Raw genomic sequence first — 17,216 nt, forward strand, 5'->3', positions numbered from 1 at the left:
CGGTCCATGTGCTAGGGGTCCAGAATGACATTGCAGATTCTCTTTCTCGATTGCAGTGGGATCGTTTTCGCTTGTTGGCTCCGGACACGGATTCGGAAGGGATCTCCTTCCCCGAGTGGCGGTGGGGGCTGGGTTACGAGCCGCGGGAGGATTGATTCGATCTTCTCTCGCACCCGGGACTTGGTCTGCTTATGATTCTGGATGGGGTAAGGACAGATGACAATCGTGTGGTGGCGCTGCTGGTTTTTCTGGGACAGGTTTCTATCGCGGGCTGGTCCATATCAAAGGTTAGTCGTTTTGTGGTAGCCTTGGCCTTTAGTTTTAAGCTCCGGGGTTGCAGGGATGTTACAAAAAGTTTTTGGGTTGGCCAGGCCCTGAAGGGTTATAGAAAGGGGAGAGTGTTACCTGATCGTCGCCGCCCCGTGTCTTTTGTGTTATTGGAACAGTTGTGGGTGGTGTTGGTGGATGTTTGCTTTTCAGATTTTGAGGTGACCTTGTATAGATTGGCGTTCTCGGGGGTGTTTTTTGGGGCCATGCGGGTAGGGGAGCTGGTGGCGCCTAGCACTAAGTAGGCTGGGGGGTTGCGGAAGGAGGATGTTTTGCTGGCGGTCAAAAGTGTGGAGTTCTGGATCTGGCATTCTAAGTCGGATCAGGGTGGACGTGGTAAGCGAGTGGTGTTGGGGGCAGCGGCGGGGGGCCAGAATGTGCCCGGTCGCATGCTTTGCGGGTTATAGGGATGTTCGGCCGGTTGTGAGTGGGCAACTAGTGTGTTACGTGGATGGATCCTTTTTTTCCCGTTACCAGTTTACCTTGGTTTTTCATAGGTGTCCTGGGCAGTTGGGGTTGGATGGGTCCTTGTTTTCCCCCCATTAATTTCGTATTGGGGCGGCAACGGAGGCAGTGTCCTGGGGGTTGGGGTCGGACGCGGTAAAGCTGATAGGTCGTGGGATTCCCGCCCTTTCCAGTTGTATGTGCGCCCGCAGCTTTTATGAGGATTATGTGTACATTGGTTCATCGGGGGTATGGTCCCTCCCTAATTTGTTATGGTTTAGTGGTCTGGTCAATTTGGGCTCCTGCTGGGTGGTGTCCCGGGGAGTGGCTGCAGTTTAGGTCAGCCAACTGCAGGTATGACGTTGCCCCTGAGCCTGTAGGGTGACGGCTGGGAGTAAAATACGATGCAGGTGGGCTGTTTTTTGTTGACAGACTTTTGTATCTCCAAGGACTCCCCTTCCATTGTTATTCTTATATGTAAATTGCTGTTTCCTTTATGTTTGTTTGTAAATAAAATGACTGCTGTGGCCAAATTTATCTAACCCAAGGTGTCCGTGTTTTCTTATAGGTGATGGGTGGGGTAGGTGGTATGGCCACTAAAGGGGGAGTGGTAGTAGTCATAGAAACATTACCCTTATGAGAGTGAACACACTCTACAGTCCCCTGATCATGACATGTCTGTTTTAGTAAATACTTGTTTTCCCAATAATACAATAACTCTTGAGCATCTTTTCCCAGAACTTGCCATTCCTCTGTTAGTCCTCGAATTTCCCTAGAAATGTTTTTATAAATTGACAACTGGATGTTACCAGTTGGGTGGGGGTGTATACCTACATAGTCTGACACTGTCCAATCAGTGGTGACCATCTCAGAATGTGGAGGGTTACACCCCAATGACAAGAAGAATGGTAACGCCCAGTTGGCAATTCAGTCATACATTTCTAGGAGGAATAGCAGAGGCACAGCACAATGTAGAGTTCTAAAAGAGATGCTCCAGAATTGTTATTTTATTGTTAGGCCTTATTCACACGAACGTTGAAAATGTCCATGTGACGGCCGTTAAAACAACGTCCATCACACGGACCTATGCAATTCAATGGGGCCATTCAGACATGCAGTATTTTTCATGCAGCGTGTTTCCGTTGCGTGAAACTCACTGCATTTCCTATTCTTGTGCGTATTTTGCACATCGCGCACCCATTGAAGACAATGAGTGCGTTAGAGTCACGGACAGCACATCCGTGTGCTGTCCGTGATTCACGCACAAGTTCATAAGAAATTAAGAGAAAACCAATTTAAAATACTGAAATTTGTACATAAACAGACATCAACAACTGATGCCACATGGAACACACACGGATGCCATACGGACACGTTCGTCTGAATAAGGCCTAAATATAAGTATTTACTATAACAGACATGTCAGGAGATGTGACAGGTACTCTTTAAGGCTATTTTACATAACAAAAAGGGACAGTGTTATGTTTTTTTTTTTTTATGAATTTATGTGTTTTTATTTTAAAAAATATTATATTGACTTTATTTATTTTTTCCCACAGACACTGGTTTTTTTTATTAACACTTTTTTAACTGTACTTTGGGCTGCCATGTTTTATCTAATCTGTGTATGTGTCTCTAAGGCTGGGTTCACACGACCACATTAACGTCCGTAATGGACGGACGTATTTCGGCCGGAAGTCCCGGACCGAACTCAGTGTAGGGAGCCGGGCTCCTAGCATCATACTTATGTACAACGCTAGGAGTCCCTGCCTCTGCGTGGAACTACTGTCCCGTACTGAAAACATGATTACAGTACGGGACAGTTGTCCTGCAGCGAGGCAGGGACTCCTATCATCGTACATAACTATGATGCTAGGAGCCCGGCTCCCTGCACTGAGTTCAGTCCGGGACTTCCGGCCGAAATACATCCGTCTATTACGGACGTTAATGTGCTCGTGTGAACCCAGCCTTAACGACACATACACAGATGGAATACGACAGCACAGTGCATAGGACATAACGAATGGGAGCCGTTCATTGTATCTGCTATCTGGCTCTGTGCTGCGCAGGCGCAGTTCAGAGCGACCCGGCAGAGAAGCTGGTTTGTAGGGGGAAAGCCGGCGCCATTATGAAGACCGGCCGCACTGCAGGTAAGGTGTGTGTGTGTGTCTCTGTATGTCCCTCTCTCTCTCACAGCCACCCCTCCCCTCTCGCGACCCGCCCTCGTGACCCCCCCTCGCGAATCCCTGCCCTCGCGACCTTCCCTCTCACCCCTTCATGACACCCCCCTCGCACACCTGCTGTAACTGTGTGTGTGTCTGTGTGTAGCAGAGCTGTGTGTGTGCGTGTAACAGCGCTGTGTGTGCGCGTGTATTAGAGCTGTGTGTGCGCGTGTATTAGAGCTGTGTGTGCGCGTGCAGGAGGGCTGTGTGTGCGCGTGTAGGAGGGCTGTGTGTGCGCGAGCAGTAGGGCTGTGTGTGCGGACGCAGCAGAGCTGTGTGTGTGGCCGCAGCAGAGCTTTGTGTGCAAGCGCAGCAGAGCTGTGTGTGCAGGTGCCCGGTGACACAAATAAATATCTCCCCAAACATGCAACTGTGCCACACACAACCCCACCCCACTGTTCTTTTTTACGCAACATGTTTTTTAAAAACGCTTGCGTAAAAATCTAATGGCTCGCTTTCCCATTGATGTAATCAAGCTTTTGCCGCTTTTTTCACTTATTTTTTAACGCATTTTGTGTGCCTTTTTGGCACACAATTAGGACTCCCATTGACTATGGGAACATTTGGCACGTTTTACGTGCAAAGGAATTGACCCAACACTTCTTTTTTTTAAAAATGCGTGTGTAAAAAAGCGCATTGTATGTACTAACAGCGCACTTTACCAATTATGTAAACAAATTATGAACACCGAATCTCCCATTGAAATCCATGGGCAGATGTTTTGAGGCATTCTGCTTCCGATTTTTACGGCCTGAAGAACAGCCGAAAATAAGCTGTGTGAACATACCCTTAAAGTATGTGCACACGTAGTGTTTTCAGCCGTTTTTAGGGCATTAAACGTCCCCAAAAACAGCTGAAAAATCGGAAGGAGAACGCCTACAAACATCTGCCCATTGATTTCAATGGGAAATACGGCATTCTGTTCCAACGGGGCGTTTTTTGACACCTAATTTTCAAAAAACGGCACTTAAAAAGACGCCCGCAAAAAAGAAGTGCATGTCACTTCTTGGGACGTTTTTGGAGCTGTTTTTCATTGACTCTATAGAAAAACAGCTCCAAAAACTGCCATAAAAAAACGCCACGAAAGACACAAGTTTGATTAAAAAATGGCTGAAAATCAGGAGCTCTTTTCCCTTGACAACAGCTCCGTATTTTCAGGAGTTTTCTAAGTAAGCGTGTGAACATACCCTTAGCCTTTTGGTGTGTCATATAGCTTCTGCCAGCTGCCATTTGTATAATCACCCCCAAATGGCAGCCGGACAATGCTTAGCAATTTGAAGACACCTTTCCTAGCTTGTAGCCAAAAACAGGGAGGGGGGGGGGGGTGAGATTCCCTCCCACATTTATGGCAGCTGTGAGTCAGGTTGATTTGCCTTATTTACCTTGCTGTAATTCTGGGAAGAGCGCCCTCTGGTGGCCAACATAGGAAAACATGTCAAATTATTATTTAAGTTTTAATACTTTCCACCATGTGGAAGAAAATAAAAATACAGCAAAAAAACGTAAAAAATATAATAGAAATAAGTAACTTGCTTTTAACTCACGACACATTCGCTTTAAAACATGCAGCACCCTTTTCATTCACAGTACTTTGAAAATGCACAGTGTTTGCGAGCTGGCTTTGTTCTTTACATGACTATGTAATGATACTGTAAAGGACCTGCCAGACACAGCTTCTGTGTCGACGCCTGTGGTTAATCAGTCTGCATCTGCTCCTAGGTCTGATAGAGTGACTCGATCTGCTACCACTCAGGCTGGTAGGCTGAGGAGTGGGAGAACCTATCACAGCCTGGCCAGACGGAGCTAGCTCCCGCCCTCTGTCTATTTATACCTTCATTTCCTGCTCTTTCTTTGCCTATGATTCTGTCTAGTTTCCTGGCTCGCTGTTTCTGCTAGTTCTATTGACCTCTGCTTCATATCGACCCTGGCTTTACTGACTACTCTCCTGCTCTGCGTTTGGTACCTCATACACTCCTGGTTTGACTCGGCTCGTTCACTACTCTTGTTGCTCACGGTGTTGCCGTGGGCAACTGCCCCATTTCCCGTAGCTTCTGTGTACCCTTGTCTGTTTATCTCTCGTGCACGTATTGAGCGTAGGGACCATCGCCCAGTTGTATGCCGTCGACCTAGGACGGGTCGTGCAAGTAGCCAGGGACTGAGTGGTGGGTAGATTAGGGCTCACCTGTCTGTCTCCTTACCCCGTCATTACAGATACAGAGGAGATCATCTACACTACATTTGGGTACAAATATTGCTGTTAGTAAGGGCACGACAACTTGTGAACATACAATTTCATAGAAAATCTGACCCTTACAATATTTTGCCTTAGAATAATAGACGTACATGTGGTTTGTTCCTGAAGCAGTGCTAATGCGGTCTCCAATCTATTGCAATACTAAACAAGTAATAGGTTTCCATTAGCTTTTACTTATGATCAAAGACAGAAGAAACACTCAAAGACAGGGGATCAATGTGTTTGTACAATATTAGCTTGCTTCACTGGGTATAGAGAAGGCTTACCTCTAGAAAATGAAGCATTTGTATGCAAAGTGACTTGCCTCTAATTAGAGCTGTTCTCCATTATTGTCTAATCAGGTTGTAAGGAATGCAAATCCAACAGTCGTAATTAGAACCTTGTTTCATTTACAATAATAACTGCAAATTATGTTTACAGCTTGTAAAATATCTGTCTGTTTATATTAAGATCAAACCTATAGACGAAAGAACACCACATGTTTTTTTCCCCCATGTAACCCCATTTTCTTAACATACTTTTATTATTCGGTTGTTTCTGACATGTCTAATAAATAAGTTACAGAACCTGGCTGTTCAACAGATACCATTTGTTTTAGTTAAACAATTAGTGTATAGGTGATTAAACATTGTTCTAATTTTTTTAATTTTTTTCACGAGTCAGGAAATATTATAAATTAGATTCTAATTTATAATATTTCCCAGCGCTGGTCACTAGATGGAGCAATTCCCAAAATTGCAGCATTGCATGTGGTAAAGCAACCACATTGCTTTATGCTGCAAAATTTGAGAAAGCTCACTCGCTCTAGTGAGCTCTCAGAATCCCCCCTCCTTTATCCTGGCTAGTGTCGGGAGAAACGAGGGGATTGAACGGTCAAACCTCCTACACTGTGTGTCGCCATTTTTTGAGCTAACACACAGTGTAGTAGGTTTACATACAGTAGTAATCACACACTAAAACACAAACATACATAGAAATAACTTACCTGCTCCTGCCGCCGCCGCTCCCTCCGGTCCGTCCGCTCCGTCTGCTAGCGCCGCTCCAAGTGCACAAGTCCGGAAGCCGCGACCGGAAGTAGTAATCTTACTGTCCGGCCGCAACTTCCGGTCCACAGGAAAATGGCGCCGGACGTCGCAAAGTTCAACTTGGACTGTGTGGGAGCGGCGCATGCGCCGTTCCCACACAGACGGCGTACAGCATAGTGGATGGAACGGGCCCCGTTCACATTCACTATGGGACTGTATGTGCCGTATTCCATGTCTGTATGTGTCGTTAATCGACACATACAGAAATGGAAAAAAAAATGGCAGCCCCCATAGGGAAGAAAAAGTTAAAAAATAAAAAAAAGTAAAACACAAACACACAAATAAATAAAAAAATGTTTAATAAAACACAAAAATCAAATTGATCTAAAAATTTTTTTTTCGTGACAATGGTCCTTTAAAGTCTATGGTGATAGATGCCACTGTTAGGAGCCCCACACACGAGCGTGTTTGGTGCGTGATATAGGGTCCGTGTGTCGGCAGTATTTTCCGGACTGAACACACTGCAGGGAGCCGGGCTCCTACCACCATAGTTATCTATGATGATAGGTGTCACTGCCTTGCTGCGGGACAACTGTCCCATACTGAAAACATGATTACACTATGGGACAGTTGTCCCGCAGTGACACCTAGCGTAGATAACTATGATGCTAGGAGCCCGGCTCGCTGCAGTGCGTACGGTCCAGGAAATGCGGCCGACACACGGACCGTATATCACGGGCTGAACACGCTCGTGTGAATCCGGCCTTAGGAATCCATTACAGCCTACGTTTATCGTAAACGTTGGTAGCTTTTTCTGGACATATACGTTAAACGTAAGTAAAAAAACGTGATGTGAACATAGTCTTATTTCTATTACAGTGCTAGTTTTGTTTTTTTGCAGTGTCTTTGGTGCAACTTTCTAATTACTTCTTATTAAAAATAATTTTTACTTTTTCGGATACAGCTGCTTTGTATCCTGTATACAGAGAAGCTGTATCTTTCGCTGAGACCTGAATCCGTCAGGTCAGCGGCACTGACGGGTTCAGTGTCAGCGGGACCTGCGTGACTCTGACATGCAGGACTCACCTGTTGCCGATCACATCTAAGTTATGAACTTAGATGTGATTGGTGACAGCTCGATCATAATTAGAAACTTACACAAAACACACTGAAAATAAACACAGGACTTTTATTAATAAATTAGTGGGAAGGGAATGGTAGGGTACCGATGGTTACATGTGAATTTTAGTAGCTTCTAGAAAATGCGTTACTAAAGAACCAAAGTTGCAACAGGAAATATCAATTGCGTCAGGTCCTCCATGAAGTTCTGAAAAAAGTTGCATATAGTTAAAATACAGACGGTAGGCTAAAATAATAATGAGTTATGTCACTTGTAGGGGGTAGTTTAAAATGATTATAAGATATTTACAACTGGGGTAGAGGTATATTAAGGAGGCGGAACTGACGGTTTGGAGGCAAATTGTTGCAGGTAGAGCCATGGAGCACAGCATGGAATAAAGTGCTCTCTGACCCTGCAATCCAGTATTTCAGTGTGGGTTTCCTTGGGCATCACCTGCATCCATACTACAACATTACACTGCTCATAAGACCCAATTAGTTTCTAACTCTAATTTTTCTAAATCCGCTAAACAATGAAAGCAGCAACCTAAATGGTTGGTTGGTTGGTTGGTTGGTTGGTTGGTTGGTTGGTTGGTTGGTTGGTTGCTACCGACATCTCCTCCAGTTTTCTGTGTAGTAAGCCCCACAGTGTAACCCCACAGTTGTCCCCTGACACAAAAGCAAGGTGTTCCCAAAAAAGGTTATTGAAAGTTATATTAATCAGTTACTGTGATGCCTATCCCTGTCCAAGGTGCTAGTGTAAGAAGAAATAACACTACATAACAGCTTGCATGAGTATATTAAATATAGCTATACAAAGCATATGCTAAAAGAAAAAAGATTCCTCACAATGGTTCCTTTTAAAGAGTGTTCAATATTGTTGTATCAGTTTCAATCAATAAAATGACATCTGCTACATCCCCATAGAACGCAAACATGTTCAATCTAATTTTAAAGTCACAGAAACACCATTTGTGCTGTTGTCAGCTGTCTGTCCCTTTAAATGCAGACTGCTTAGGGATCAGTGGAGCATTTCAATCTTTCACATGTGACTTAACAACAGGAAAATTCAAAGCTTATCACCCTATGGCACCAAAGCCTGCAAATGTGGTGAGAGGAGGAAAAGACAGTGGTGTAGCTGGGGGCACAGCTGCATGGATTATAGACAAGGCAAACATACTGCTAATAAAAGGACTTGGCACTTTGTACATAATCCTTTCAGTGGTATGATATGTGAAATCTAATGACCCAGAACCATTGCGGATATAATGTGAAATTCGCAGCAAAATCCACATAGGAAATTGTCCACCACATCTGACCATGCCCTAGTACCAACATATTCTGCAGTGCTGTACAGAGATCACCACCATTCACATCAGTATCTATCCCTAATGGGGCTTACAATCTAAATTCCCTCAAATTCACTCTTGGGCCAACAGGGTCATTTTTGAAGCGTGGGAGGTAACCGGAGATTTTGAAATGCAAGCAGTTTTTTTCTACATGTTTTTGTCTTTTTTTAGTCTTTTTTTAGGCATTTTTTTAGATTGAGCAAATCCAAAAACTGCAGGTACATTTTGTTCAAAAACTGAATCAAAAACCTCTCCAGACGAATGGCATATTTTTTTTCCTGGCTGCAATTGATTTCAATGGAGGTATAGAGCCAGAAGGCAGGGCATGAAGCTTTTTTTTCCCGCAAGCGGCGAAAAATTGCCCAAAAACAAAGATGCCTCTGCATCCCATTGAAATTTTTTGGAGGGAGATATGGGGTGTTTTTTTAGTGCTGTGGTTTCCACATCAAAATCAGCACCAAAAAGTGCAGTGTGATCTCGGCCTATGGGTCCTTAACCAAACAGTCCTGACGTATTTGTTACTCATTACCCCAGTGCAGTCAGCAAGAGGGAAAGCAAATCTTGCCATAGCACACAAATTTATTTTAACCACAAAAGTGACTGCCTGAAATCACAATCATGTGTAGAGACGACAACTATAGAACTCAACAGCATCAAATATGTGAATGCATCACACTGCACTGCATTAAAATCAATCATCCCCATGTATGTTAAAATTCCATGCAAGTCAATGGCTACACTGGTAAAATTCAGGAGTGAAACTATCACAAACGTTGCCTGTCACATAAGCCTATAAGGACCACCACAAGACCCAATAGGCTGCATTTTCATTGAATCTGTGACTATGGGTGTCGCTGGCAAAGTCACAGTTCTTGTCTTATTTTATACTGTTTTCCATCCTTCATATTTTGTATCTCCATGCATTATATGATTTATACATACAATTATTTTTTTCATATAAAATGTTAAAATATATAAAGAAAAGCAACATTTTAATAGAATGTTGTACCTTCTAGTTAATCTTCATCCAGACATCACCCCCTCTGTTCTGTATTCTCAAGCGCTTAGGTCCTGCAATGCCATTGTTATCCGCCTGCTGATAAACTTTCAGATTTTGAGTGATGAAAAGCGCCACAGGGATGTGATGATGAAGCAGCAGCTTTGGTGTGAGGCTCAGATAACCCAGCAATGGATGCCGCGTGCCTCTATTTTAACATTGGCTTTGCTTGTGGAATGAAGTTCTTTTTTCCCCTTGTATTTGGGAGATTGGAATGTTTCTACCGTCTCCTTCTCTGCAGACCTCCTCCTCCTTAATCCTTATTCACACCGCACAGCATTAACGAAAGCTCAAGTTTCCCTTGTGTGGCAGAGAGCAATTTATTTCGGTAAAATTAGAGCTGCTTATTCAGTGCTACAGGCTAGGGACCAGGCATGTGGCAATCCTCAATGCATAGTCATGAAACTCTTACTATGGCAACATCAGGGGGCACATCAGCTTGATACATCATTGTGGATGCTTGTGTGTTGCCAGCTACTAGACACACCATACTCCATTGGTGCTTTTAAGAATAAGTAAAAACATATATGAGATTTAGAGCATGAGTGGGCATTTCTAATGGTGCCTTAAATTTGGACAAAGTTTTAAGGGGCTTCGTTTGATATAAAAAAAACAAAAAACATTGTTTTTGTGTGGACACAATAATTTCACATTTTATACAATGTACATATCAATTTATGTCATGTGCAATTAAATTATTAAAGGAGGATTTTCCATCTAAATAACATTTTAGAAATAGATTTGATTGATAAAGCATGCTTAGATAATAATTGCATAGTGTAACTTCTGCCAAGCTGCCTCTTCTCTCAATAAGTAGAGTCATACGGGACAGGCTGGATTTCATTGATGCACTACTGTACCCCAAAGCATTATCTTTTGCAAGAATCCCCAGCTATGATGCATATATGGACAGTGATGTCAGGGGTTTCCCCCCGTGCAAGAGTCCTAGAGCAGAGCGCTACTAACACTCTGTCTGGGACTCCAGCTCTGCTCCTGACATCACTGTCCATATATGGAATCGGGAATCCTAGAGCAAAGCAGCTTCTAGCACTCTGCTTCTGAAATTTATATATCATATATGGACAATTACATCATGGGCTTCCCCAGAGCAGGAGTCTCGGAGCAGACTGCTAGTATAGTCTCTGCTCCGGGACTCCTTCTCTGGGGAAGCCCCTGACATCACTGTCCATATATGGACAGTGACTTCAGGGGCTCCTCCAGAAGTGGTATCCCCGGCCATAGCGTCGGCAATGCTCTGGCTGGGGATTCCACTCCTAGAGCAAGCCCCAATAGAGCTATCTACAGGGAGGAAGGGTGTAGTGCTGTCAAACCCGTTGGGGAGATGCACTATCTACAGGGGGCTGTGTGACGGCATGACGGAGCGGTGGCACGCTCCTCTTTCAAATTGCGCTCTCCTCTTCCGAGGGAGCTATGGTGCTCCGCGGGCCGCAGATGACATTCTCAGGGGCCGCATGTTTGAAAGCCCTGTTTTAGAATATAAAAATTGAGGCATACTGAAACTGAATATTAATATTTTTCAGTTTGCTTACATTTTTTTTTTTATTAACCAGCTAGTTGTACATTTATTATGCTTTCATTTTAACTAGTTGTGCATGGGCAGGGGCTAGGCATAGGTCACACAAAAAAATATAACCTAACCTACCAAGCAAGTAGAGCTCTCCTGTCCTATCCCTGTCCAGAAATGTGCTGCCTGTGAGCCGGGAGTGGACACTTGTTCCTCTCTGTGTTGATGGCAGACTGACATCACGTGCCTACACTCCCGATCTCACTGCACTATTGAGCGCTGCTCTGGAGAGGAGGAGTCAAGCCAGGTACCCATTATACATGCTGCTGCAAGCCGGAGGCAGTAGTGCGTTAAGGGAAAAAAAAAAATCTTAAGGAGCTTGTCAGCGATTCGGGGCAGTCGACTTTTTATCCGGGGCACAAGCCCCAGTTCTAAATGCCTAGCAAAGCCACTGGAAGGCGCTTGAGTTGATTTACAGTGATGGAGGGTGACAGTATGGGCTGGAGTTAGCATGTGCTTAAACAAACCTTTTATAATAGTGGCAATAGAGCCCGGAATGAGGGAGAGTAATGCCACTTAAATAGGCTCTGTCACCACATTATAAGTGTGCTATCTCCTACATAATGTGATCGGCGCTGTAACATAGATCACAGCAGTGGTTTTATTTAGAAAAACGATAAATTTTGACGGAGTTATGACCTATTTTAGATTTATGCTAATGAATTTCTTTATAGATAACTGGGCGTGTTTTTAAGTTTTGACCAAGTGGGTGTTGTAAAGAGAAGTGTATGACGCTGACCAATCAGTGACCAATCAGCATCATACACATACTCCATTCATGTACTCAGACATCATGATGTGCTGTCACTTACTCACACATTAACGTTACTGAAGTGCCTTGAGATTGAATAGACATCGCTTCCAGCCAGGACGCGATGTCTATTTACAATCCCGACACGGTAACGTTTGTGTGGGAATTACAGCACAGTATGCGTGATCTTGAGAGATCGCGCAGTAAATGACAGCACAGCGTGATCTCGATGTGCTGTGCTGTAAGTCCCACACAAACGTTACCGAAGTGTCGGGATTGTGAATAGACATCGCGTCCTGGCAATGTCTATTCACTCTCAAGGCACTTCAGTAACGTTAATGTGTGAGTAAGTGACAGCACATCATGAGCTCGCGAGATCACGCTGTGTGTGAGTACATAAATGGAGACAAGTGTATGACGCAGATTGGTCAGCGTCATACACTTCTCTCCACAACGCCCACTTGGTCAAAAAGTAAAAACACGCCCAGTTGTATATTAAGAAGTTCATTAGCATAAATCTAAAATAGGTCAAAATGTATCGTTTTTCAAAATAAAAACCACTGCTGTGATCTACATTACAGCACCAATCACATTATGTAGGAGATGGGGAACTTATAATGTGGTGACAGAGCCTCTTTAAGAGGAGGGGGTTGTATGTTTACTAGACATGAGTGTATACAGTGCAAAGATGTCTTTCTAAAAAGACTGAATTGAAGGGCAATCTCATAACATGTGGAAATAGTCTCAACCCCTCCCTATGTTACAGCTCCAGCAAGTATCCAGGACTGTTCAATATATTTTATGAAGAACTGCTGGCTCTGTTCTGAGCTTGGCGGATTAAGTGGCTTGTGATATAAGTGGAGTTAAAAAGAGGAGTTAAAGCCCCAGTAAGTACTCTTCTTTTCTTTTACTTTAACAATTGTTCACAGTTTTTTTGTAACTGGAATAATGGACAGCAAGTTTGGAGATTTTCTTCAGTGCACAGTCTGCCATATGTATGTACGACTGGAGCCGGAGTTCCAGGGTGAATACCTCTGTAGCAGATGTGAGCATGTTGTTCACCTGGAAGCTCGCATTAGAGATCTGGAGGAGCAAAATGCAACACTGAGGGCGATAGACAATCTTGAGCGGAACTTGCTGCTCACGGAGCACGCAGTTAGTGGGGTAGATCTGGAGGGTGAAGACATAGGTCAGCAGGATCAGGCAAGTAGCTGAGTTAATGTAGTTAGGGGCACTAGAAAGGGGTGCAAGAAAAGGAAGGCCAATCCTGTTTCTGATATTCCAAGCAAAATTACCAAGTTGGGTGATGATGCGTGGGCGTCGGTCTCAGAAATAGCAGCCCTAGTGGATACTGATCTCCCTAACAGCTGGGAGTACAGCCCAGCTAGTAGTCGGCGGGATGATAATGCAGGTAAGGCAAGACAATTGATAGTTGTAGGGGATTCTATAATAACGAAGACGGGTAGAATAATTTGTCGCCAAGACTGCCTCAACCGAATGTTTTGCGGTCTCCCTGTTGCCAGGGTTCGGCATGTGGTGGAACAGGTGGACAAATTGCTGGGAGGGGCTGGTGATGATCCAGCTGTTGTAGTCCATGTGGGTACCAACGACAGAATAAATGGCAGTTGGAGGAGCCTTAAGAATAATTTTAAAGAACTAGGCTAGAAGCTGAAGGGAAGGACCTCCAAGGTAGTATTCTCAGGAATACTGCCTGTGCCATGCGCATCACAGGAAAGACAGCGGGAGCTCAGGGAGTTAAATGCATGGCTTAAGTCTTGGTGTAGAGGAGAAGGCTTTGGGTTCCAAGAGCACTGGGCTGACTTTTTATTGGGGTACAAACTGTATTCTGCAGATGATTTGCACCTAAATGGAAGGGGGTCCGCTGTGCTGGGGGAGAGTATTCTACCTGGGGTGGCGGAGTATTTAAATTAGGGCTAAGGAGGGAGGTCAATGTAGAAAATAAAGGGGTAGTTAGATTAGAACGGGGTCAGACTATATTGGTGGGGGGAGAAATAGACTGTGGGGAGAGGACTAGACAACAAGATAAGGAGATTTTTTTTTTACAAAATAGCAGTGAAAATGAAAATAAAAATGCCCAAATAATGTCAAATAATCACATTTCTGATACTGAAAGTGAAACATTTAAAGGCAAGTTAAAGTGTATGTTCACAAATGCCTGAAGTCTAGCAAGCAAAATGGGGGAGCTGGAGGCCTTGGTACTGGAAGAAAATATAGATATAGTTGGTGTTGCTGAAACATGGCCGGACTCTTCACACGACTGGACTGTAAATCGACAGGGTTTTACACAGTTTCAGAAACACTGGGCGAATAGGAAAGGCGGTGGTGTATGTCTGTATATGAGAAGTGATATGAAGGTGAGAGTGAATGAGACATTAGAGGGTGAAGATTGTGAGGAGGTTGAAAAGTTGTGGATGGAATTACAAAGGGAGGTAAACACTGAAAAAATTACTTTTGGTGTAATCTATAGACCCCGAATATAACTGAGGAGATGGAAGGTCAGCTATATAAACAGATGGAGCGGGCTGCACATGCTGCTACTGTAGTCATAATGGGAGATTTTAATTACCGGGATATAAATTGGTGTCATGGTTCGGCTTCAACTGCAAAGGGGAGACATTTCCTCAACCTGTTGCAGGAAAATTTTATGGGCCAGTTTGTGGAAGACCCGACTAGAGGTGAAGCTCTAATGGATCTTGTCATTTCTAATAATGCAGAGCTTGTTAGGAACGTCAATGTTCGTGAAAACCTCGGTTAGGCTGGGTTCACACACACTATTTACGGACATAATTCGGGCATTTTAGCCCCGAATTACGTCCGAAAATGCGGCTCAATAGCGTCGGCAAACATCTGCCCATTCATTTGAATGGGTCTTACGATGTTCTGTTCCGACAGTAATTTTTATTACGACCCGCTGTCAAAAGACGGAGCCGTTTTCCCTTGACTCCATGGAAAAACGGCTCCATTTACGTCCGTAATCGACGCAGCGAAAAGAGCCTCAACATGCCATTACGGCTGAAATTACGGAGCTGTTTTCTCCTGAAAACAGCCCCGTAATTTCTGCCGTAACGGACGCTGCCGTGTGAGCATACCCTAACAGTGATCATAACATAGTTATATTTTACCTATACTGTAAAAAACAAACACAGGCTGGGAGGGCAAAAACACTTAATTTTAAGAAGGCCAATTTCCCCAGGATGAGGGCTGCAATTCAGGATATAGACTGGGAAGAACTAATGTCAAATAATGATACAAATGATAAATGGGAGATCTTAAAATCTACTTTGGGTAATTATAGTGCAAAATGTATTCCTATGGGTAACAAGTATAAACGATTAAAATTAAATCCCACATGGCTTACACCTTCTGTAAAAAGGGCAATACATGACCAAAAAAAGGGCATTTAAAAAATACAAATCTGAGGGTACAGCTGTAGCCTTTGTAAATTATAAAGAGCGTAATAAAATCTGTAAAAAGGTAATAAAATCAGCAAAAATACAAAATGAAAGGCAGGTGGCCAAGGATAGTAAAACAAATCCCCAAAAATACTTCAAGTATATAAATGCAAAAAAGCCAAGGTCTGAACATGTAGGACCCCTAGAAAGTGGTAATGGGGAGTTGGTCACAAGGGATCAAGAGAAGGCAGAGTTACTAAATGGGTTCTTAAGCTCTGTATATACAACAGAAGAAAGACCAGCTGATGTAGCCGGTGCCAGCGCTGTTAATATATCAGTTAAAGCTAAATTAAATAAAATTAATGTACACAAGGCCCCGGGACCAGATGAGTTACACCCTAGAGTTCTTAAGGAGCTTAGTTCAGTTATTTCTGTCCCCCTCTTCATAATATTTAGAGATTTTCTAGTGACTGGTATAGTGCCAAAGGACTGGCGCAGGGCAAATGTGGTGCCTATTTTCAAAAAGGGCTCTAGGTTTTCCCCGGGTAATTATAGACCAGTAAGCTTAACATCCATTGTGGGGAAAATGTTTGAGGGGCTATTGAGGGACTATATACAGAATTATGTGACAATAAATAGTATTATAAGTGACAGCCAGTACGGTTTTACTAAGGACAGAAACTGTCAATCCAACCTGATTTGTTTTTATGAAGAGGTGAGAAGAAGCCTAGACAGAGGGGCCGCTGTGGATATAGTGTTTTTGGACTTTGCAAAGGCATTTGACACTGTCCCTCATAGACGTCTAATGGGTAAATTAAGGACTATAGGTTTAGAAAGTATAGTTTGTAATTGGATTGAGAATTGGCTCAAGGACCGTATCCAGAGAGTTGTGGTCAATGATTCCTACTCTGAATGGTCCCCAGTTATAAGTGGTGACCCCAGGGTTCAGTGATGGGACCACTATTATTCAACTTATTTATTAGTGATCTAGAGGATGGGATTAATAGCACTATTTCTATTTTTGCAGATGACACCAAGCTATGTAGTAATGTTCAGTCTATGGAAGATGTTCGTGAATTGCAAGTGTATTTAAACAAACTGAGTGGTTTGGCATCCACTTGGCAAATTAAGTTTAATGTAGATAAATGTAAAGTTATGCACCTGGGTACCAACAATCTGCATGCATCATATGTCCTGAGGGGAGCTACACTGGGGGAGTCACTTGTTGGGAAGGATCTGGGTGTACTTGTAGATCATAAACTAAATAACAGCATGCAATGTAAATCAGCTGCTTTAAAGGCCAGCAAGATATTGAGATGCATGGACTCGCGGGACAAGGATATAATATTGCCAATTTACAAACCATTAGTGAGGTCTCATCTAGAATATGCAGTTCAGTTCTGGGATCCAGTTCATAGAAAAGATGCCCTGGAGTTGGAAATAATACAAAGAAGAGCAACGAAGCTAATAAGGGGCATGGAGAATCTAAGTTATGAGGAAAGATTAAAAGAACTAAACCTATTTAGCCTAGAAAAAAGACGACTAAGGGGGGACATGATTAACTTATATAAATATATTAATGGCACATACAAAAAATATGGTGAAATCCTGTTCCATGTAAAACCCCCTCAAAAAACAAGGGGGCACTCCCTCCGTCTGGAAAAAGAAAG

The 17,216-nt window shown here is 43.4% G+C and overlaps 1 protein-coding gene across 3 annotated transcripts in view; it reads right to left on the reverse strand.

Annotated features, from left to right (window-relative positions):
• RASGEF1A (RasGEF domain family member 1A) overlaps window positions 1-17,216 on the reverse strand; it is a 315,309-nt gene that overhangs the window by 100,888 nt on the left and 197,205 nt on the right. The window contains exon 1 of one of the 3 annotated variants that reach the window (XM_075841733.1): window positions 9,750-9,896. The exons of the other annotated variants lie outside the window; for them this stretch is intronic. The gene's annotated coding sequence lies outside the window, so the exon portion shown is untranslated. Of the gene's footprint in view, window positions 1-9,749; window positions 9,897-17,216 lie in introns of those variants that run through there. 3 annotated transcript variants of the gene reach the window in all.

The sequence above is a fragment of the Rhinoderma darwinii genome, chromosome 11, assembly GCF_050947455.1.
Source record: "Rhinoderma darwinii isolate aRhiDar2 chromosome 11, aRhiDar2.hap1, whole genome shotgun sequence".
Taxonomy (NCBI): domain Eukaryota; kingdom Metazoa; phylum Chordata; class Amphibia; order Anura; family Rhinodermatidae; genus Rhinoderma; species Rhinoderma darwinii.